Here is a 23,326-nt window from a genome sequence, read left to right as displayed (position 1 = left end):
CATCCCAAAGATGCTCTATTGGGCTGAGATCTGGTAACTGTGGGGGCCAGTTTAGTACAGTGAACTCATTGTCATGTTCAAGAAACCAATTTGAAATGATTCGACCTTTGTGACATGGTGCATTATCCTGCTGGAAGTAGCCATCAGAGGATGGGTACATGGTGGTCATAAAGGGATGGACATGGTCAGAAACAATGCTCAGGTAGGCCGTGGCATTTAAACGATGCCCAATTGGCAATAAGGGGCATAAAGTGTGCCAAGAAAACATCCCCCACACCATTACACCACCACCACCAGCCTGCACAGTGGTAACAAGGCATGATGGATCCATGTTCTCATTCTGTTTACGCCAAATTCTGACTCTACCATCTGAATGTCTCAAAAGAAATCGAGACTCATCAGACCAGGCAACATTTTTTCAGTCTTCAACTGTCCAATTTTGGTGAGCTTGTGCAAATTGTAGCCTCTTTTTCCTATTTGTAGTGGAGATGAGTGGTACCCGGTGGGGTATGCTACTATCAGCAGTAGCAGCAGATTTGGTGCCGTGGCTCAGTTGGTTAAAGCGCCTGTCTAGTAAACAGGAGGTCCTGGGTTCAAATCCCAGCGGTGCCTTAGGCGGGCTTTGTGTGCTCCTTGCGAAGCTTGTGCTTCCGCTTTGTCGACCATCAGTTTTAGCAAGATAGGCTTATCGTAAAGCCATCAGAGGACGTAATGAACCGGAAAGCCAACTGGACAGATGCCGGTTTGTAAAGAAGAACCAGAACCCAAAGGACACGCGCTACGGCCAACATCCAATTCCCATTGCCGCCCCTGGACAGTCGCAACAGGGAGCTTGTTGCTCCCGTCAACCTTATGTTTTCACCTCTGTGTGCTTCCTTTGTTGCAGCCTGCATCCAGATTTTGTTTTGTTTTGTTTTGTTTTGTGTTGTTTTGTTTTGTTTTGTTTTGTTTTGTGCCTTACGCCTGAGTGTAGGCACTGGGGAATGGGAGAGTCCTGGCACCGTGGCTTAGTTGTTCAAAGCGCCTGTCTTGTAAACAGGAAACCCTGGGTTCGACTCCCAGCAGTGCCTTGGTTTATGTTGGCCTAGGCAATGGAAAGGAAGTTTCTAAACGATCAATACATTTTTGCAAGATGGCCGTCCGCAGCAAGCAGCTTAAGGTTACTGTAGCCGCAGTCTGGCAAGCTGACCGCCAGAAGTAGAAACAATAACAAGGGGCGGGGGGAAAAGTGGGCCGTACCTGGGTGGATTCGAACCACCATCCTTTCGGTTAACAGCCAAACGCGCTGACCGATTGCGCCACAGAGACATACGGAGGTGTTGTGGTTGCTGCAGTCGTGCAGTTCCTTCACAATTGCCAAAAATCATTTCCAGCACACGATTTTCTTTGTCGTTGAATGCAACATACGTGACCATTGGGGGAGCGATAGCAAGCAAGAGAGTTAGATATCGAGAGTCATAGATAGATAGATAGATAGATAGATGGATGGACAGCAAGGCAAGTATCTGATTGACAGTGGTCCGTGATCTGCTGTTATGCTACAATGCTACTGACCATTGGGGGAGCGATAGCAAGCAAGAGAGTTAGATATCAAGAGTCATAGATAGATAGATGGATGGATGGATGGACGGCAAGCAAGCACCTGATTGACAGTGGTCCATGATCTGCTGTTATGCTACTATGCTACTGACCATTGGGGGAGCGATAGCAAGCAAGAGAGTTAGATATCGAGAGTCATTGATAGATAGATAGATAGATGGATGGATGGATGGACGGCAAGGCAAGCATCTGATTGACAGTGGTCCGTGATCTGCTGTTATGCTACTATGCTACTGACCATTGGGGGAGCGATAGCAAGCAAGAGAGTTAGATATCGAGAGTCATTGATAGATAGATAGATAGATGGATGGATGGATGGACGGCAAGGCAAGCATCTGATTGACAGTGGTCCGTGATCTGATGTTATGCTACTATGCTACTGACCATTGGGGGAGCGATAGCAAGCAAGAGAGTTAGATATCAAGAGTCATAGATAGATAGATAGATAGATAGATGGATGGATGGACGGCAAGGCAAGCATCTGATTGACAGTGGTCCGTGATCTGCTGTTATGCTACTATGCTACTGACCATTGGGGGAGCGATAGCAAGCAAGAGAGTTAGATATCGAGAGTCATAGATAGATAGATAGATAGATGGATGGATGGACGGCGAGGCAAGCATCTGATTGACAGTGGTCCGTGATCTGCTGTTATGCTACAATGCTACTGACCATTGGGGGAGCGATAGCAAGCAAGAGAGTTAGATATCGAGAGTCATAGATAGATAGATAGATAGATGGATGAATGGACGGCAAGGCAAGCACCTGATTGACAGTGGTCCGTGATCTGCTGTTATGCTACTATGCTACTGACCATTGGGGGAGCGATAGCAAGCAAGAGAGTTAGATATCGAGAGTCATAGATAGATAGATGGATGGATGGATGGACGGCAAGGCAAGCATCTGATTGACAGTGGTCCGTGATCTGCTGTTATGCTACTATGCTACTGACCATTGGGGGAGCGATAGCAAGCAAGAGAGTTAGATATCGAGAGTCATAGATAGATAGATAGATAGATAGATAGATGGATGGATGGGCGGCAAGGCAAGCATCTGATTGACAGTGGTCCGTGATCTGCTGTTATGCTACTATGCTACTGACCATTGGGGGATCGATAGCAAGCAAGAGAGTAAGATATTGAGAGTCATAGATAGATAGATAGATAGATGGATGGATGGACGGCAAGGCAAGCATCTGATTGACAGTGGTCCGTGATCTGCTGTTATGCTACAATGCTACTGACCATTGGGGGAGCGATAGCAAGGAAGAGAGTTAGATATCAAGAGTCATAGATAGATAGATAGATTGATGGATGGATGGACGGCAAGGCAAGCATCTGATTGACAGTGGTCCGTGATCTGCTGTTATGCTACTATGCTACTGACCATTGGGGGAGCGATAGCAAGCAAGAGAGTTAGATATCAAGAGTCATAGATAGATAGATGGATGGATGGATGGACGGCAAGGCAAGCATCTGATTGACAGTGGTCCGTGATCTGCTGTTATGCTACTATGCTACTGACCATTGGGGGAGCAATAATAAGCAAGAGAGTTAGATATCAAGAGTCATAGATAAATAGATAGATAGATGGATGGATGGCAAGGCAAGCATCTGATTGACAGTGGTCCGTGATCTGCTGTTATGCTACTATGCTACTGACCATTGGGGGAGCGATAGCAAGCAAGAGAGTTAGATATCGAGAGTCATTGATAGATAGATAGATAGATGGATGGATGGATGGACGGCAAGGCAAGCATCTGATTGACAGTGGTCCGTGATCTGCTGTTATGCTACTATGCTACTGACCATTGGGGGAGCGATAGCAAGCAAGAGAGTTAGATATCGAGAGTCATAGATAGATAGATAGATAGATGGATGGATGGACGGCAAGGCAAGCATCTGATTGACAGTGGTCCGTGATCTGCAGTTATGCTACTATGCTACTGACCATTGGGGGAGCGATAGCAAGCAAGAGAGTTAGATATCGAGAGTCATAGATAGATAGATAGATAGATGGATGGATGGATGGACGGCAAGGCAAGCATCTGATTGACAGTGGTCCGTGATCTGCTGTTATGCTACTATGCTACTGACCATTGGGGGAGCAATAATAAGCAAGAGAGTTAGATATCAAGAGTCATAGATAAATAGATAGATAGATGGATGGATGGCAAGGCAAGCATCTGATTGACAGTGGTCCGTGATCTGCTGTTATGCTACTATGCTACTGACCATTGGGGGAGCGATAGCAAGCAAGAGAGTTAGATATCGAGAGTCATTGATAGATAGATAGATAGATGGATGGATGGATGGACGGCAAGGCAAGCATCTGATTGACAGTGGTCCGTGATCTGCTGTTATGCTACTATGCTACTGACCATTGGGGGAGCGATAGCAAGCAAGAGAGTTAGATATCGAGAGTCATTGATAGATAGATAGATAGATGGATGGATGGATGGACGGTAAGGCAAGCATCTGATTGACAGTGGTCCGTGATCTGCTGTTATGCTACTATGCTACTGACCATTGGGGGAGCGATAGCAAGCAAGAGAGTTAGATATCGAGAGTCATTGATAGATAGATAGATGGATGGATGGATGGACGGCAAGGCAAGCATCTGATTGACAGTGGTCCGTGATCTGCTGTTATGCTACTATGCTACTGACCATTGGGGGAGCGATAGCAAGCAAGAGAGTTAGATATCGAGAGTCATAGATAGATAGATAGATAGATGGATGGATGGACGGCAAGGCAAGCATCTGATTGACAGTGGTCCGTGATCTGCAGTTATGCTACTATGCTACTGACCATTGGGGGAGCGATAGCAAGCAAGAGAGTTAGATATCGAGAGTCATAGATAGATAGATAGATAGATGGATGGATGGATGGACGGCAAGGCAAGCATCTGATTGACAGTGGTCCGTGATCTGCTGTTATGCTACTATGCTACTGACCATTGGGGGAGCAATAATAAGCAAGAGAGTTAGATATCAAGAGTCATAGATAGATAGATGGATGGATGGATGGACGGCAAGGCAAGCATCTGATTGACAGTGGTCCGTGATCTGCTGTTATGCTACTATGCTACTGACCATTGGGGGAGCGATAGCAAGCAAGAGAGTTAGATATCGAGAGTCATTGATAGATAGATAGATAGATAGATGGATGGATGGACGGCAAGGCAAGCATCTGATTGACAGTGGTCCGTGATCTGCTGTTATGCTACTATGCTACTGACCATTGGGGGAGCGATAGCAAGGAAGAGAGTTAGATATCAAGAGTCATAGATAGATAGATAGATTGATGGATGGATGGACGGCAAGGCAAGCATCTGATTGACAGTGGTCCGTGATCTGCTGTTATGCTACTATGCTACTGACCATTGGGGGAGCGATAGCAAGCAAGAGAGTTAGATATCAAGAGTGATAGATAGATAGATGGATGGATGGATGGACGGCAAGGCAAGCATCAGATTGACAGTGTTCCGTGATCTGTTGTTATGCTACTATGCTACTGACCATTGGGGGAGCGATAGCAAGCAAGAGAGTTAGATATCAAGAGTCATAGATAGATAGATAGATAGATGGATGGACGGCAAGGCAAGCATCTGATTGACAGTGGTCCGTGATCTGCTGTTATGCTACTATGCTACTGACCATTGGGGGAGCGATAGCAAGCAAGAGAGTTAGATATCGAGAGTCATTGATAGATAGATAGATAGATGGATGGATGGATGGACGGCAAGGCAAGCATCTGATTGACAGTGTTCCGTGATCTGCTGTTATGCTACTATGCTACTGACCATTGGGGGAGCGATAGCAAGCAAGAGAGTTAGATTTCGAGAGTCATTGATAGATAGATAGATAGATAGATAGATAGATAGATAGATAGATAGATAGATAGATAGATAGATAGATAGATGGATGGACGGCAAGGCAAGCATCTGATTGACAGTGGTCCGTGATCTGCTGTGATGCTACTATGCTACTGACCATTGGGGGAGCGATAGCAAGCAAGAGAGTTAGATTTCGAGAGTCATTGATAGATAGATAGATAGATGGATGGATGGATGGACGGCAAGGCAAGCATCTGATTGACAGTGGTCCGTGATCTGATGTTATGCTACTATGCTACTGACCATTGGGGGAGCGATAGCAAGCAAGAGAGTTAGATATCAAGAGTCATAGATAGATAGATAGATAGATAGATGGATGGATGGACGGCAAGGCAAGCATCTGATTGACAGTGGTCCGTGATCTGCTGTTATGCTACTATGCTACTGACCATTGGGGGAGCGATAGCAAGCAAGAGAGTTAGATATCGAGAGTCATAGATAGATAGATAGATAGATGGATGGATGGACGGCAAGGCAAGCATCTGATTGACAGTGGTCCGTGATCTGCTGTTATGCTACAATGCTACTGACCATTGGGGGAGCGATAGCAAGCAAGAGAGTTAGATATCGAGAGTCATAGATAGATAGATAGATAGATGGATGGATGGACGGCAAGGCAAGCACCTGATTGACAGTGGTCCGTGATCTGCTGTTATGCTACTATGCTACTGACCATTGGGGGGGCGATAGCAAGCAAGAGAGTTAGATATCAAGAGTCATAGATAGATAGATGGATGGATGGATGGACGGCAAGGCAAGCATCTGATTGACAGTGGTCCGTGATCTGCTGTTATGCTACTATGCTACTGACCATTGGGGGAGCGATAGCAAGCAAGAGAGTTAGATATCAAGAGTCATAGATAGATAGATAGATAGATAGATGGATGGATGGACGGCAAGGCAAGCATCTGATTGACAGTGGTCCGTGATCTGCTGTTATGCTACTATGCTACTGACCATTGGGGGATTGATAGCAAGCAAGAGAGTTAGATATTGAGAGTCATAGATAGATAGATAGATGGATGGATGGACGGCAAGGCAAGCATCTGATTGACAGTGGTCCGTGATCTGCTGTTATGCTACAATGCTACTGACCATTGGGGGAGCGATAGCAAGGAAGAGAGTTAGATATCAAGAGTCATAGATAGATAGATAGATTGATGGATGGATGGACGGCAAGGCAAGCATCTGATTGACAGTGGTCCGTGATCTGCTGTTATGCTACTATGCTACTGACCATTGGGGGAGCGATAGCAAGCAAGAGAGTTAGATATCAAGAGTGATAGATAGATAGATGGATGGATGGATGGACGGCAAGGCAAGCATCTGATTGACAGTGTTCCGTGATCTGCTGTTATGCTACTATGCTACTGACCATTGGGGGAGCGATAGCAAGCAAGAGAGTTAGATATCAAGAGTCATAGATAGATAGATAGATAGATGGATGGACGGCAAGGCAAGCATCTGATTGACAGTGGTCCATGATCTGCTGTTATGCTACTATGCTACTGACCATTGGGGGAGCGATAGCAAGCAAGAGAGTTAGATATCGAGAGTCATTGATAGATAGATAGATAGATGGATGGATGGATGGACGGCAAGGCAAGCATCTGATTGACAGTGGTCCGTGATCTGCTGTTATGCTACTATGCTACTGACCATTGGGGGAGAGATAGCAAGCAAGAGAGTTAGATATCAAGAGTCATAGATAGATAGATAGATAGATAGATGGATGGATGGACGGCAAGGCAAGCATCTGATTGACAGTGGTCCGTGATCTGCTGTTATGCTACTATGCTACTGACCAATGGGGGAGCGATAGCAAGCAAGAGAGTTAGATATCAAGAGTCATAGATAGATAGATAGATAGATGGATGGACAGCAAGGCAAGCATCTGATTGACAGTGGTCCGTGATCTGCTGTTATGCTACTATGCTACTGACCATTGGGGGAGCGATAGCAAGCAAGAGAGTTAGATATCGAGAGTCATAGATAGATAGATAGATAGATGGATGGATGGACGGCAAGGCAAGCATCTGATTGACAGTGGTCCGTGATCTGCTGTTATGCTACTATGCTACTGACCATTGGGGGAGCGATAGCAAGCAAGAGAGTTAGATATCGAGAGTCATAGATAGATAGATAGATAGATGGATGGATGGACGGCAAGGCAAGCATCTGATTGACAGTGGTCCGTGATCTGCTGTTATGCTACAATGCTACTGACCATTGGGGGAGCGATAGCAAGCAAGAGAGTTAGATATCGAGAGTCATAGATAGATAGATAGATAGATGGATGGATGGACGGCAAGGCAAGCACCTGATTGACAGTGGTCCGTGATCTGCTGTTATGCTACTATGCTACTGACCATTGGGGGAGCGATAGCAAGCAAGAGAGTTAGATATCAAGAGTCATAGATAGATAGATGGATGGATGGATGGACGGCAAGGCAAGCATCTGATTGACAGTGGTCCGTGATCTGCTGTTATGCTACTATGCTACTGACCATTGGGGGAGCGATAGCAAGCAAGAGAGTTAGATATCAAGAGTCATAGATAGATAGATAGATAGATAGATGGATGGATGGACGGCAAGGCAAGCATCTGATTGACAGTGGTCCGTGATCTGCTGTTATGCTACTATGCTACTGACCATTGGGGGATTGATAGCAAGCAAGAGAGTTAGATATTGAGAGTCATAGATAGATAGATAGATGGATGGATGGACGGCAAGGCAAGCATCTGATTGACAGTGGTCCGTGATCTGCTGTTATGCTACTATGCTACTGACCATTGGGGGAGCGATAGCAAGCAAGAGAGTTAGATATCGAGAGTCATAGATAGATAGATAGATAGATGGATGGATGGACGGCAAGGCAAGCATCTGATTGACAGTGGTCCGTGATCTGCTGTTATGCTACTATGCTACTGACCATTGGGGGAGCGATAGCAAGCAAGAGAGTTAGATATCGAGAGTCATAGATAGATAGATAGATAGATGGATGGATGGACGGCAAGGCAAGCATCTGATTGACAGTGGTCCGTGATCTGCTGTTATGCTACAATGCTACTGACCATTGGGGGAGCGATAGCAAGCAAGAGAGTTAGATATCGAGAGTCATAGATAGATAGATAGATAGATGGATGGATGGACGGCAAGGCAAGCACCTGATTGACAGTGGTCCGTGATCTGCTGTTATGCTACTATGCTACTGACCATTGGGGGAGCGATAGCAAGCAAGAGAGTTAGATATCAAGAGTCATAGATAGATAGATGGATGGATGGATGGACGGCAAGGCAAGCATCTGATTGACAGTGGTCCGTGATCTGCTGTTATGCTACTATGCTACTGACCATTGGGGGAGCGATAGCAAGCAAGAGAGTTAGATATCAAGAGTCATAGATAGATAGATAGATAGATAGATGGATGGATGGACGGCAAGGCAAGCATCTGATTGACAGTGGTCCGTGATCTGCTGTTATGCTACTATGCTACTGACCATTGGGGGATTGATAGCAAGCAAGAGAGTTAGATATTGAGAGTCATAGATAGATAGATAGATGGATGGATGGACGGCAAGGCAAGCATCTGATTGACAGTGGTCCGTGATCTGCTGTTATGCTACTATGCTACTGACCATTGGGGGAGCGATAGCAAGCAAGAGAGTTAGATATCAAGAGTCATAGATAGATAGATAGATAGATGGATGGACGGCAAGGCAAGCATCTGATTGACAGTGGTCCGTGATCTGCTGTTATGCTACTATGCTACTGACCATTGGGGGAGCGATAGCAAGCAAGAGAGTTAGATATCGAGAGTCATTGATAGATAGATAGATAGATGGATGGATGGATGGACGGCAAGGCAAGCATCTGATTGACAGTGGTCCGTGATCTGCTGTTATGCTACTATGCTACTGACCATTGGGGGAGCGATAGCAAGCAAGAGAGTTAGATATCAAGAGTCATAGATAGATAGATAGATAGATAGATGGATGGATGGACGGCAAGGCAAGCATCTGATTGACAGTGGTCCGTGATCTGCTGTTATGCTACTATGCTACTGACCAATGGGGGAGCGATAGCAAGCAAGAGAGTTAGATATCAAGAGTCATAGATAGATAGATAGATAGATGGATGGACAGCAAGGCAAGCATCTGATTGACAGTGGTCCGTGATCTGCTGTTATGCTACTATGCTACTGACCATTGGGGGAGCGATAGCAAGCAAGAGAGTTAGATATCGAGAGTCATAGATAGATAGATAGATAGATGGATGGATGGACGGCAAGGCAAGCATCTGATTGACAGTGGTCCGTGATCTGCTGTTATGCTACTATGCTACTGACCATTGGGGGAGCGATAGCAAGCAAGAGAGTTAGATATCGAGAGTCATAGATAGATAGATAGATAGATAGATGGATGGATGGACGGCAAGGCAAGCATCTGATTGACAGTGGTCCGTGATCTGCTGTTATGCTACAATGCTACTGACCATTGGGGGAGCGATAGCAAGCAAGAGAGTTAGATATCGAGAGTCATAGATAGATAGATAGATAGATGGATGGATGGACGGCAAGGCAAGCACCTGATTGACAGTGGTCCGTGATCTGCTGTTATGCTACTATGCTACTGACCATTGGGGGAGCGATAGCAAGCAAGAGAGTTAGATATCAAGAGTCATAGATAGATAGATGGATGGATGGATGGACGGCAAGGCAAGCATCTGATTGACAGTGGTCCGTGATCTGCTGTTATGCTACTATGCTACTGACCATTGGGGGAGCGATAGCAAGCAAGAGAGTTAGATATCAAGAGTCATAGATAGATAGATAGATAGATAGATGGATGGATGGACGGCAAGGCAAGCATCTGATTGACAGTGGTCCGTGATCTGCTGTTATGCTACTATGCTACTGACCATTGGGGGATTGATAGCAAGCAAGAGAGTTAGATATTGAGAGTCATAGATAGATAGATAGATAGATGGATGGATGGACGGCAAGGCAAGCATCTGATTGACAGTGGTCCGTGATCTGCTGTTATGCTACAATGCTACTGACCATTGGGGGAGCGATAGCAAGGAAGAGAGTTAGATATCAAGAGTCATAGATAGATAGATAGATTGATGGATGGATGGACGGCAAGGCAAGCATCTGATTGACAGTGGTCCGTGATCTGCTGTTATGCTACTATGCTACTGACCATTGGGGGAGCGATAGCAAGCAAGAGAGTTAGATATCAAGAGTGATAGATAGATAGATGGATGGATGGATGGACGGCAAGGCAAGCATCTGATTGACAGTGTTCCGTGATCTGCTGTTATGCTACTATGCTACTGACCATTGGGGGAGCGATAGCAAGCAAGAGAGTTAGATATCAAGAGTCATAGATAGATAGATAGATAGATGGATGGACGGCAAGGCAAGCATCTGATTGACAGTGGTCCGTGATCTGCTGTTATGCTACTATGCTACTGACCATTGGGGGAGCGATTGCAAGCAAGAGAGTTAGATATCGAGAGTCATTGATAGATAGATAGATAGATGGATGGATGGATGGACGGCAAGGCAAGCATCTGATTGACAGTGTTCCGTGATCTGCTGTTATGCTACTATGCTACTGACCATTGGGGGAGCGATAGCAAGCAAGAGAGTTAGATATCAAGAGTCATAGATAGATAGATAGATAGATAGATGGATGGATGGACGGCAAGGCAAGCATCTGATTGACAGTGGTCCGTGATCTGCTGTTATGCTACTATGCTACTGACCATTGGGGGAGCGATAGCAAGCAAGAGAGTTAGATATCGAGAGTCATAGATAGATAGATAGATAGATGGATGGATGGACGGCAAGGCAAGCATCTGATTGACAGTGGTCCGTGATCTGCTGTTATGCTACAATGCTACTGACCATTGGGGGAGCGATAGCAAGGAAGAGAGTTAGATATCAAGAGTCATAGATAGATAGATAGATTGATGGATGGATGGACGGCAAGGCAAGCATCTGATTGACAGTGGTCCGTGATCTGCTGTTATGCTACTATGCTACTGACCATTGGGGGAGCGATAGCAAGCAAGAGAGTTAGATATCAAGAGTGATAGATAGATAGATGGATGGATGGATGGACGGCAAGGCAAGCATCTGATTGACAGTGTTCCGTGATCTGCTGTTATGCTACTATGCTACTGACCATTGGGGGAGCGATAGCAAGCAAGAGAGTTAGATATCAAGAGTCATAGATAGATAGATAGATAGATGGATGGACGGCAAGGCAAGCATCTGATTGACAGTGGTCCGTGATCTGCTGTTATGCTACTATGCTACTGACCATTGGGGGAGCGATAGCAAGCAAGAGAGTTAGATATCGAGAGTCATTGATAGATAGATAGATAGATGGATGGATGGATGGACGGCAAGGCAAGCATCTGATTGACAGTGGTCCGTGATCTGCTGTTATGCTACTATGCTACTGACCATTGGGGGAGCGATAGCAAGCAAGAGAGTTAGATATCAAGAGTCATAGATAGATAGATAGATAGATAGATGGATGGATGGACGGCAAGGCAAGCATCTGATTGACAGTGGTCCGTGATCTGCTGTTATGCTACTATGCTACTGACCAATGGGGGAGCGATAGCAAGCAAGAGAGTTAGATATCAAGAGTCATAGATAGATAGATAGATAGATGGATGGACAGCAAGGCAAGCATCTGATTGACAGTGGTCCGTGATCTGCTGTTATGCTACTATGCTACTGACCATTGGGGGAGCGATAGCAAGCAAGAGAGTTAGATATCGAGAGTCATAGATAGATAGATAGATAGATGGATGGATGGACGGCAAGGCAAGCATCTGATTGACAGTGGTCCGTGATCTGCTGTTATGCTACTATGCTACTGACCATTGGGGGAGCGATAGCAAGCAAGAGAGTTAGATATCGAGAGTCATAGATAGATAGATAGATAGATAGATGGATGGATGGACGGCAAGGCAAGCATCTGATTGACAGTGGTCCGTGATCTGCTGTTATGCTACAATGCTACTGACCATTGGGGGAGCGATAGCAAGCAAGAGAGTTAGATATCGAGAGTCATAGATAGATAGATAGATAGATGGATGGATGGACGGCAAGGCAAGCATCTGATTGACAGTGTTCCGTGATCTGCTGTTATGCTACTATGCTACTGACCATTGGGGGAGCGATAGCAAGCAAGAGAGTTAGATATCAAGAGTCATAGATAGATAGATAGATAGATGGATGGACGGCAAGGCAAGCATCTGATTGACAGTGGTCCGTGATCTGCTGTTATGCTACTATGCTACTGACCATTGGGGGAGCGATAGCAAGCAAGAGAGTTAGATATCAAGAGTCATAGATAGATAGATGGATGGATGGATGGACGGCAAGGCAAGCATCTGATTGACAGTGGTCCGTGATCTGCTGTTATGCTACTATGCTACTGACCATTGGGGGAGCGATAGCAAGCAAGAGAGTTAGATATCAAGAGTCATAGATAGATAGATAGATAGATAGATGGATGGATGGACGGCAAGGCAAGCATCTGATTGACAGTGGTCCGTGATCTGCTGTTATGCTACTATGCTACTGACCATTGGGGGATTGATAGCAAGCAAGAGAGTTAGATATTGAGAGTCATAGATAGATAGATAGATAGATGGATGGATGGACGGCAAGGCAAGCATCTGATTGACAGTGGTCCGTGATCTGCTGTTATGCTACAATGCTACTGACCATTGGGGGAGCGATAGCAAGGAAGAGAGTTAGATATCAAGAGTCATAGATAGATAGATAGATTGATGGATGGATGGACGGCAAGGCAAGCATCTGATTGACAGTGGTCCGTGATCTGCTGTTATGCTACTATGCTACTGACCATTGGGGGAGCGATAGCAAGCAAGAGAGTTAGATATCAAGAGTGATAGATAGATAGATGGATGGATGGATGGACGGCAAGGCAAGCATCTGATTGACAGTGTTCCGTGATCTGCTGTTATGCTACTATGCTACTGACCATTGGGGGAGCGATAGCAAGCAAGAGAGTTAGATATCAAGAGTCATAGATAGATAGATAGATAGATGGATGGACGGCAAGGCAAGCATCTGATTGACAGTGGTCCGTGATCTGCTGTTATGCTACTATGCTACTGACCATTGGGGGAGCGATAGCAAGCAAGAGAGTTAGATATCGAGAGTCATTGATAGATAGATAGATAGATGGATGGATGGATGGACGGCAAGGCAAGCATCTGATTGACAGTGGTCCGTGATCTGCTGTTATGCTACTATGCTACTGACCATTGGGGGAGCGATAGCAAGCAAGAGAGTTAGATATCAAGAGTCATAGATAGATAGATAGATAGATAGATGGATGGATGGACGGCAAGGCAAGCATCTGATTGACAGTGGTCCGTGATCTGCTGTTATGCTACTATGCTACTGACCATTGGGGGAGCGATAGCAAGCAAGAGAGTTAGATATCAAGAGTCATAGATAGATAGATAGATAGATGGATGGATGGACGGCAAGGCAAGCATCTGATTGACAGTGGTCCGTGATCTGCTGTTATGCTACAATGCTACTGACCATTGGGGGAGCGATAGCAAGCAAGAGAGTTAGATATCGAGAGTCATAGATAGATAGATAGATAGATGGATGGATGGACGGCAAGGCAAGCACCTGATTGACAGTGGTCCGTGATCTGCTGTTATGCTACTATGCTACTGACCATTGGGGGAGCGATAGCAAGCAAGAGAGTTAGATATCAAGAGTCATAGATAGATAGATGGATGGATGGATGGACGGCAAGGCAAGCATCTGATTGACAGTGGTCCGTGATCTGCTGTTATGCTACTATGCTACTGACCATTGGGGGAGCGATAGCAAGCAAGAGAGTTAGATATCAAGAGTCATAGATAGATAGATAGATAGATAGATGGATGGATGGACGGCAAGGCAAGCATCTGATTGACAGTGGTCCGTGATCTGCTGTTATGCTACTATGCTACTGACCATTGGGGGATTGATAGCAAGCAAGAGAGTTAGATATTGAGAGTCATAGATAGATAGATAGATAGATGGATGGATGGACGGCAAGGCAAGCATCTGATTGACAGTGGTCCGTGATCTGCTGTTATGCTACTATGCTACTGACCATTGGGGGAGCGATAGCAAGGAAGAGAGTTAGATATCAAGAGTCATAGATAGATAGATAGATTGATGGATGGATGGACGGCAAGGCAAGCATCTGATTGACAGTGGTCCGTGATCTGCTGTTATGCTACTATGCTACTGACCATTGGGGGAGCGATAGCAAGCAAGAGAGTTAGATATCAAGAGTGATAGATAGATAGATGGATGGATGGATGGACGGCAAGGCAAGCATCTGATTGACAGTGTTCCGTGATCTGCTGTTATGCTACTATGCTACTGACCATTGGGGGAGCGATAGCAAGCAAGAGAGTTAGATATCAAGAGTCATAGATAGATAGATAGATAGATGGATGGACGGCAAGGCAAGCATCTGATTGACAGTGGTCCGTGATCTGCTGTTATGCTACTATGCTACTGACCATTGGGGGAGCGATAGCAAGCAAGAGAGTTAGATATCGAGAGTCATTGATAGATAGATAGATAGATGGATGGATGGATGGACGGCAAGGCAAGCATCTGATTGACAGTGGTCCGTGATCTGCTGTTATGCTACTATGCTACTGACCATTGGGGGAGCGATAGCAAGCAAGAGAGTTAGATATCAAGAGTCATAGATAGATAGATAGATAGATAGATGGATGGATGGACGGCAAGGCAAGCATCTGATTGACAGTGGTCCGTGATCTGCTGTTATGCTACTATGCTACTGACCAATGGGGGAGCGATAGCAAGCAAGAGAGTTAGATATCAAGAGTCATAGATAGATAGATAGATAGATAGATGGATGGACAGCAAGGCAAGCATCTGATTGACAGTGGTCCGTGATCTGCTGTTATGCTACTATGCTACTGACCATTGGGGGAGCGATAGCAAGCAAGAGAGTTAGATATCGAGAGTCATAGATAGATAGATAGATAGATGGATGGATGGACGGCAAGGCAAGCATCTGATTGACAGTGGTCCGTGATCTGCTGTTATGCTACTATGCTACTGACCATTGGGGGAGCGATAGCAAGCAAGAGAGTTAGATATCGAGAGTCATAGATAGATAGATAGATAGATAGATGGATGGATGGACGGCAAGGCAAGCATGTGATTGACAGTGGTCCGTGATCTGCTGTTATGCTACAATGCTACTGACCATTGGGGGAGCGATAGCAAGCAAGAGAGTTAGATATCGAGAGTCATAGATAGATAGATAGATAGATGGATGGATGGACGGCAAGGCAAGCACCTGATTGACAGTGGTCCGTGATCTGCTGTTATGCTACTATGCTACTGACCATTGGGGGAGCGATAGCAAGCAAGAGAGTTAGATATCAAGAGTCATAGATAGATAGATGGATGGATGGATGGACGGCAAGGCAAGCATCTGATTGACAGTGGTCCGTGATCTGCTGTTATGCTACTATGCTACTGACCATTGGGGGAGCGATAGCAAGCAAGAGAGTTAGATATCAAGAGTCATAGATAGATAGATAGATAGATAGATGGATGGATGGACGGCAAGGCAAGCATCTGATTGACAGTGGTCCGTGATCTGCTGTTATGCTACTATGCTACTGACCATTGGGGGATTGATAGCAAGCAAGAGAGTTAGATATTGAGAGTCATAGATAGATAGATAGATAGATGGATGGATGGACGGCAAGGCAAGCATCTGATTGACAGTGGTCCGTGATCTGCTGTTATGCTACAATGCTACTGACCATTGGGGGAGCGATAGCAAGGAAGAGAGTTAGATATCAAGAGTCATAGATAGATAGATAGATTGATGGATGGATGGACGGCAAGGCAAGCATCTGATTGACAGTGGTCCGTGATCTGCTGTTATGCTACTATGCTACTGACCATTGGGGGAGCGATAGCAAGCAAGAGAGTTAGATATCAAGAGTGATAGATAGATAGATGGATGGATGGATGGACGGCAAGGCAAGCATCTGATTGACAGTGTTCCGTGATCTGCTGTTATGCTACTATGCTACTGACCATTGGGGGAGCGATAGCAAGCAAGAGAGTTAGATATCAAGAGTCATAGATAGATAGATAGATAGATGGATGGACGGCAAGGCAAGCATCTGATTGACAGTGGTCCGTGATCTGCTGTTATGCTACTATGCTACTGACCATTGGGGGAGCGATAGCAAGCAAGAGAGTTAGATATCGAGAGTCATTGATAGATAGATAGATAGATGGATGGATGGATGGACGGCAAGGCAAGCATCTGATTGACAGTGGTCCGTGATCTGCTGTTATGCTACTATGCTACTGACCATTGGGGGAGCGATAGCAAGCAAGAGAGTTAGATATCAAGAGTCATAGATAGATAGATAGATAGATAGATGGATGGATGGACGGCAAGGCAAGCATCTGATTGACAGTGGTCCGTGATCTGCTGTTATGCTACTATGCTACTGACCAATGGGGGAGCGATAGCAAGCAAGAGAGTTAGATATCAAGAGTCATAGATAGATAGATAGATAGATGGATGGACAGCAAGGCAAGCATCTGATTGACAGTGGTCCGTGATCTGCTGTTATGCTACTATGCTACTGACCATTGGGGGAGCGATAGCAAGCAAGAGAGTTAGATATCGAGAGTCATTGATAGATAGATAGATAGATGGATGGATGGATGGACGGCAAGGCAAGCATCTGATTGACAGTGGTCCGTGATCTGCTGTTATGCTACTATGCTACTGACCATTGGGGGAGCGATAGCAAGCAAGAGAGGATATCGAGAGTCATAGATAGATAGATAGATAGATAGATGGATGGATGGACGGCAAGGCAAGCATCTGATTGACAGTGGTCCGTGATCTGCTGTTATGCTACTATGCTACTGACCATTGGGGGAGCGATAGCAAGCAAGAGAGTTAGATATCGAGAGTCATTGATAGATAGATAGATAGATGGATGGATGGATGGATGGACGGTAAGGCAAGCATCTGATTGACAGTGGTCCGTGATCTGCTGTTATGCTACTATGCTACTGACCATTGGGGGAGCGATAGCAAGCAAGAGAGTTAGATATCGAGAGTCATAGATAGATAGATAGATAGATGGATGGATGGACGGCAAGGCAAGCATCTGATTGACAGTGGTCCGTGATCTGCTGTTATGCTACTATGCTACTGACCATTGGGGGAGCAATAATAAGCAAGAGAGTTAGATATCAAGAGTCATAGATAGATAGATAGATAGATGGATGGATGGACGGCAAGGCAAGCATCTGATTGACAGTGGTCCGTGATCTGCTGTTATGCTACTATGCTACTGACCATTGGGGGAGCGATAGCAAGCAAGAGAGTTAGATATCAAGAGTCATAGATAGATAGATAGATAGATGGATGGACAGCAAGGCAAGCATCTGATTGACAGTGGTCCGTGATCTGCTGTTATGCTACTATGCTACTGACCATTGGGGGAGCGATAGCAAGCAAGAGAGTTAGATATCGAGAGTCATTGATAGATAGATAGATAGATGGATGGATGGATGGACGGCAAGGCAAGCATCTGATTGACAGTGGTCCGTGATCTGCTGTTATGCTACTATGCTACTGACCATTGGGGGAGCGATAGCAAGCAAGAGAGGATATCGAGAGTCATAGATAGATAGATAGATAGATAGATGGATGGATGGACGGCAAGGCAAGCATCTGATTGACAGTGGTCCGTGATCTGCTGTTATGCTACTATGCTACTGACCATTGGGGGAGCGATAGCAAGCAAGAGAGTTAGATATCGAGAGTCATTGATAGATAGATAGATAGATGGATGGATGGATGGACGGTAAGGCAAGCATCTGATTGACAGTGGTCCGTGATCTGCTGTTATGCTACTATGCTACCGACCATTGGGGGAGCGATAGCAAGCAAGAGAGTTAGATATCGAGAGTCATTGATAGATAGATAGATGGATGGATGGATGGACGGCAAGGCAAGCATCTGATTGACAGTGGTCCGTGATCTGCTGTTATGCTACTATGCTACTGACCATTGGGGGAGCGATAGCAAGCAAGAGAGTTAGATATCGAGAGTCATAGATAGATAGATAGATAGATGGATGGATGGACGGCAAGGCAAGCATCTGATTGACAGTGGTCCGTGATCTGCTGTTATGCTACAATGCTACTGACCATTGGGGGAGCGATAGCAAGCAAGAGAGTTAGATATGAAGAGTCATAGATAGATAGATAGATAGATGGATGGATGGACGGCAAGGCAAGCATCTGATTGACAGTGGTCCGTGATCTGCAGTTATGCTACTATGCTACTGACCATTGGGGGAGCAATAATAAGCAAGAGAGTTAGATATCAAGAGTCATAGATAGATAGATAGATAGATGGATGGATGGACGGCAAGGCAAGCATCTGATTGACAGTGGTCCGTGATCTGCTGTAATGCTACTATGCTACTGACCATTGGGGGAGCAATAATAAGCAAGAGAGTTAGATATCAAGAGTCATAGATAGATAGATGGATGGATGGATGGACGGCAAGGCAAGCATCTGATTGACAGTGGTCCGTGATCTGCTGTTATGCTACTATGCTACTGACCATTGGGGGAGCGATAGCAAGCAAGAGAGTTAGATATCAAGAGTCATAGATAGATAGATGGATGGATGGATGGACGGCAAGGCAAGCATCTGATTGACAGTGGTCCGTGATCTGCTGTTATGCTACTATGCTACTGACCATTGGGGGAGCGATAGCAAGCAAGAGAGTTAGATATCAAGAGTCATAGATAGATAGATAGATAGATAGATGGATGGATGGACGGCAAGGCAAGCATCTGATTGACAGTGGTCCGTGATCTGCTGTTATGCTACTATGCTACTGACCATTGGGGGATCGATAGCAAGCAAGAGAGTTAGATATTGAGAGTCATAGATAGATAGATAGATAGATAGATAGATAGATATATAGATAGATAGATAGATAGATGGATGGATGGACGGCAAGGCAAGCATCTGATTGACAGTGGTCCGTGATCTGCTGTTATGCTACTATGCTACTGACCATTGGGGGAGCGATAGCAAGCAAGAGAGTTAGATATCGAGAGTCATAGATAGATAGATAGATAGATGGATGGATGGACGGCAAGGCAAGCATCTGATTGACAGTGGTCCGTGATCTGCTGTTATGCTACAATGCTACTGACCATTGGGGGAGCGATAGCAAGCAAGAGAGTTAGATATGAAGAGTCATAGATAGATAGATAGATAGATGGATGGATGGACGGCAAGGCAAGCATCTGATTGACAGTGGTCCGTGATCTGCAGTTATGCTACTATGCTACTGACCATTGGGGGAGCAATAATAAGCAAGAGAGTTAGATATCAAGAGTCATAGATAGATAGATAGATAGATGGATGGATGGACGGCAAGGCAAGCATCTGATTGACAGTGGTCCGTGATCTGCTGTTATGCTACTATGCTACTGACCATTGGGGGAGCAATAATAAGCAAGAGAGTTAGATATCAAGAGTCATAGATAGATAGATGGATGGATGGATGGACGGCAAGGCAAGCATCTGATTGACAGTGGTCCGTGATCTGCTGTTATGCTACTATGCTACTGACCATTGGGGGAGCGATAGCAAGCAAGAGAGTTAGATATCAAGAGTCATAGATAGATAGATAGATAGATAGATAGATAGATAGATAGATAGATGGATGGATGGACGGCAAGGCAAGCATCTGATTGACAGTGGTCCGTGATCTGCTGTTATGCTACTATGCTACTGACCATTAAGGGAACGATAGCAAGCAAGAGAGTTAGATATTGAGAGTCATAGATAGATAGATAGATAGATGGATGGATGGACGGCAAGGCAAGCATCTGATTGACAGTGGTCCGTGATCTGCTGTTATGCTACAATGCTACTGACCATTGGGGGAGCGATAGCAAGGAAGAGAGTTAGATATCAAGAGTCATAGATAGATAGATAGATTGATGGATGGATGGACGGCAAGGCAAGCATCTGATTGACAGTGGTCCGTGATCTGCTGTTATGCTACTATGCTACTGACCATTGGGGGAGCGATAGCAAGCAAGAGAGTTAGATATCAAGAGTGATAGATAGATAGATGGATGGATGGATGGACGGCAAGGCAAGCATCTGATTGACAGTGGTCCGTGATCTGCTGTTATGCTACTATGCTACTGACCATTGGGGGAGCGATAGCAAGCAAGAGAGTTAGATATCAAGAGTCATAGATAGATAGATAGATAGATGGATGGACGGCAAGGCAAGCATCTGATTGACAGTGGTCCGTGATCTGCTGTTATGCTACTATGCTACTGACCATTGGGGGAGCGATAGCAAGCAAGAGAGTTAGATATCGAGAGTCATAGATAGATAGATAGATAGATGGATGGATGGACGGCAAGGCAAGCATCTGATTGACAGTGGTCCATGATCTGCTGTTATGCTACTATGCTACTGACCATTGGGGGAGCGATAGCAAGCAAGAGAGTTAGATATCAAGAGTCATAGATAGATAGATAGATAGATAGATGGATGGACGGCAAGGCAAGCATCTGATTGACAGTGGTCCGTGATCTGCTGTTATGCTACTATGCTACTGACCATTGGGGGAGCGATAGCAAGCAAGAGAGTTAGATATCAAGAGTCATAGATAGATAGATAGATAGATAGATGGATGGATGGACGGCAAGGCAAGCATCTGATTGACAGTGGTCCGTGATCTGCTGTTATGCTACTATGCTACTGACCAATGGGGGAGCGATAGCAAGCAAGAGAGTTAGATATCAAGAGTCATAGATAGATAGATAGATAGATGGATGGACGGCAAGGCAAGCATCTGATTGACAGTGGTCCGTGATCTGCTGTTATGCTACTATGCTACTGACCATTGGGGGAGCGATAGCAAGCAAGAGAGTTAGATATCGAGAGTCATAGATAGATAGATAGATAGATGGATGGATGGACGGCAAGGCAAGCATCTGATTGACAGTGGTCCGTGATCTGCTGTTATGCTACTATGCTACTGACCATTGGGGGAGCGATAGCAAGCAAGAGAGGATATCGAGAGTCATAGATAGATAGATAGATAGATTGATGGATGGATGGACGGCAAGGCAAGCATCTGATTGACAGTGGTCCGTGATCTGCTGTTATGCTACTATGCTACTGACCATTGGGGGAGCGATAACAAGCAAGAGAGTTAGATATCGAGAGTCATTGATAGATAGATAGATAGATGGATGGATGGATGGACGGTAAGGCAAGCATCTGATTGACAGTGGTCCGTGATCTGCTGTTATGCTACTATGCTACTGACCATTGGGGGAGCGATAGCAAGCAAGAGAGTTAGATATCGAGAGTCATTGATAGATAGATAGATGGATGGATGGATGGACGGCAAGGCAAGCATCTGATTGACAGTGGTCCGTGATCTGCTGTTATGCTACTATGCTACTGACCATTGGGGGAGCGATAGCAAGCAAGAGAGTTAGATATCGAGAGTCATAGATAGATAGATAGATAGATGGATGGATGGACGGCAAGGCAAGCATCTGATTGACAGTGGTCCGTGATCTGCTGTTATGCTACAATGCTACTGACCATTGGGGGAGCGATAGCAAGCAAGAGAGTTAGATATCAAGAGTCATAGATAGATAGATAGATAGATAGATGGATGGATGGACGGCAAGGCAAGCATCTGATTGACAGTGGTCCGTGATCTGCTGTTATGCTACTATGCTACTGACCATTGGGGGATCGATAGCAAGCAAGAGAGTTAGATATTGAGAGTCATAGATAGATAGATAGATAGATGGATGGATGGACGGCAAGGCAAGCATCTGATTGACAGTGGTCCGTGATCTGCTGTTATGCTACAATGCTACTGACCATTGGGGGAGCGATAGCAAGGAAGAGAGTTAGATATCAAGAGTCATAGATAGATAGATAGATTGATGGATGGATGGACGGCAAGGCAAGCATCTGATTGACAGTGGTCCGTGATCTGCTGTTATGCTACTATGCTACTGACCATTGGGGGAGCGATAGCAAGCAAGAGAGTTAGATATCAAGAGTCATAGATAGATAGATAGATAGATAGATAGATATATAGATAGATAGATAGATAGATGGATGGATGGACGGCAAGGCAAGCATCTGATTGACAGTGGTCCGTGATCTGCTGTTATGCTACTATGCTACTGACCATTGGGGTAGCGATAGCAAGCAAGAGAGTTAGATATCGAGAGTCATAGATAGATAGATAGATAGATGGATGGATGGACGGCAAGGCAAGCATCTGATTGACAGTGGTCCGTGATCTGCTGTTATGCTACAATGCTACTGACCATTGGGGGAGCGATAGCAAGCAAGAGAGTTAGATATGAAGAGTCATAGATAGATAGATAGATAGATGGATGGATGGACGGCAAGGCAAGCATCTGATTGACAGTGGTCCGTGATCTGCAGTTATGCTACTATGCTACTGACCATTGGGGGAGCAATAATAAGCAAGAGAGTTAGATATCAAGAGTCATAGATAGATAGATAGATAGATGGATGGATGGACGGCAAGGCAAGCATCTGATTGACAGTGGTCCGTGATCTGCTGTTATGCTACTATGCTACTGACCATTGGGGGAGCAATAATAAGCAAGAGAGT

General features: G+C 45.2%; 3 non-coding genes across 3 annotated transcripts; 2 read left to right on the top strand and 1 right to left on the bottom strand.

Moving 5' to 3' along the window:
• The first annotated feature begins 538 nt into the window (after positions 1-538).
• trnat-agu (transfer RNA threonine (anticodon AGU)) lies at positions 539-612 on the top strand. Its single transcript has one exon. It is a non-coding gene; the product is annotated as a tRNA-Thr (tRNA).
• A 384-nt stretch (positions 613-996) lies between these two features.
• Positions 997-1,070, top strand: trnat-ugu (transfer RNA threonine (anticodon UGU)). The gene has a single exon. It is a non-coding gene; the product is annotated as a tRNA-Thr (tRNA).
• A 164-nt stretch (positions 1,071-1,234) lies between these two features.
• On the bottom strand, positions 1,235-1,308 carry trnan-guu (transfer RNA asparagine (anticodon GUU)). The gene has a single exon. It is a non-coding gene; the product is annotated as a tRNA-Asn (tRNA).
• Between the last annotated feature and the right edge of the window lie 22,018 nt (positions 1,309-23,326).

Source organism: Amia ocellicauda, chromosome 2 (assembly GCF_036373705.1).
Source record: "Amia ocellicauda isolate fAmiCal2 chromosome 2, fAmiCal2.hap1, whole genome shotgun sequence".
In the NCBI taxonomy this organism is placed as follows: Eukaryota; Metazoa; Chordata; class Actinopteri; order Amiiformes; family Amiidae; genus Amia; species Amia ocellicauda.
Note: the sequence above shows the minus strand (reverse complement) of the source record. Positions and strands in the feature narration are given on the sequence as shown.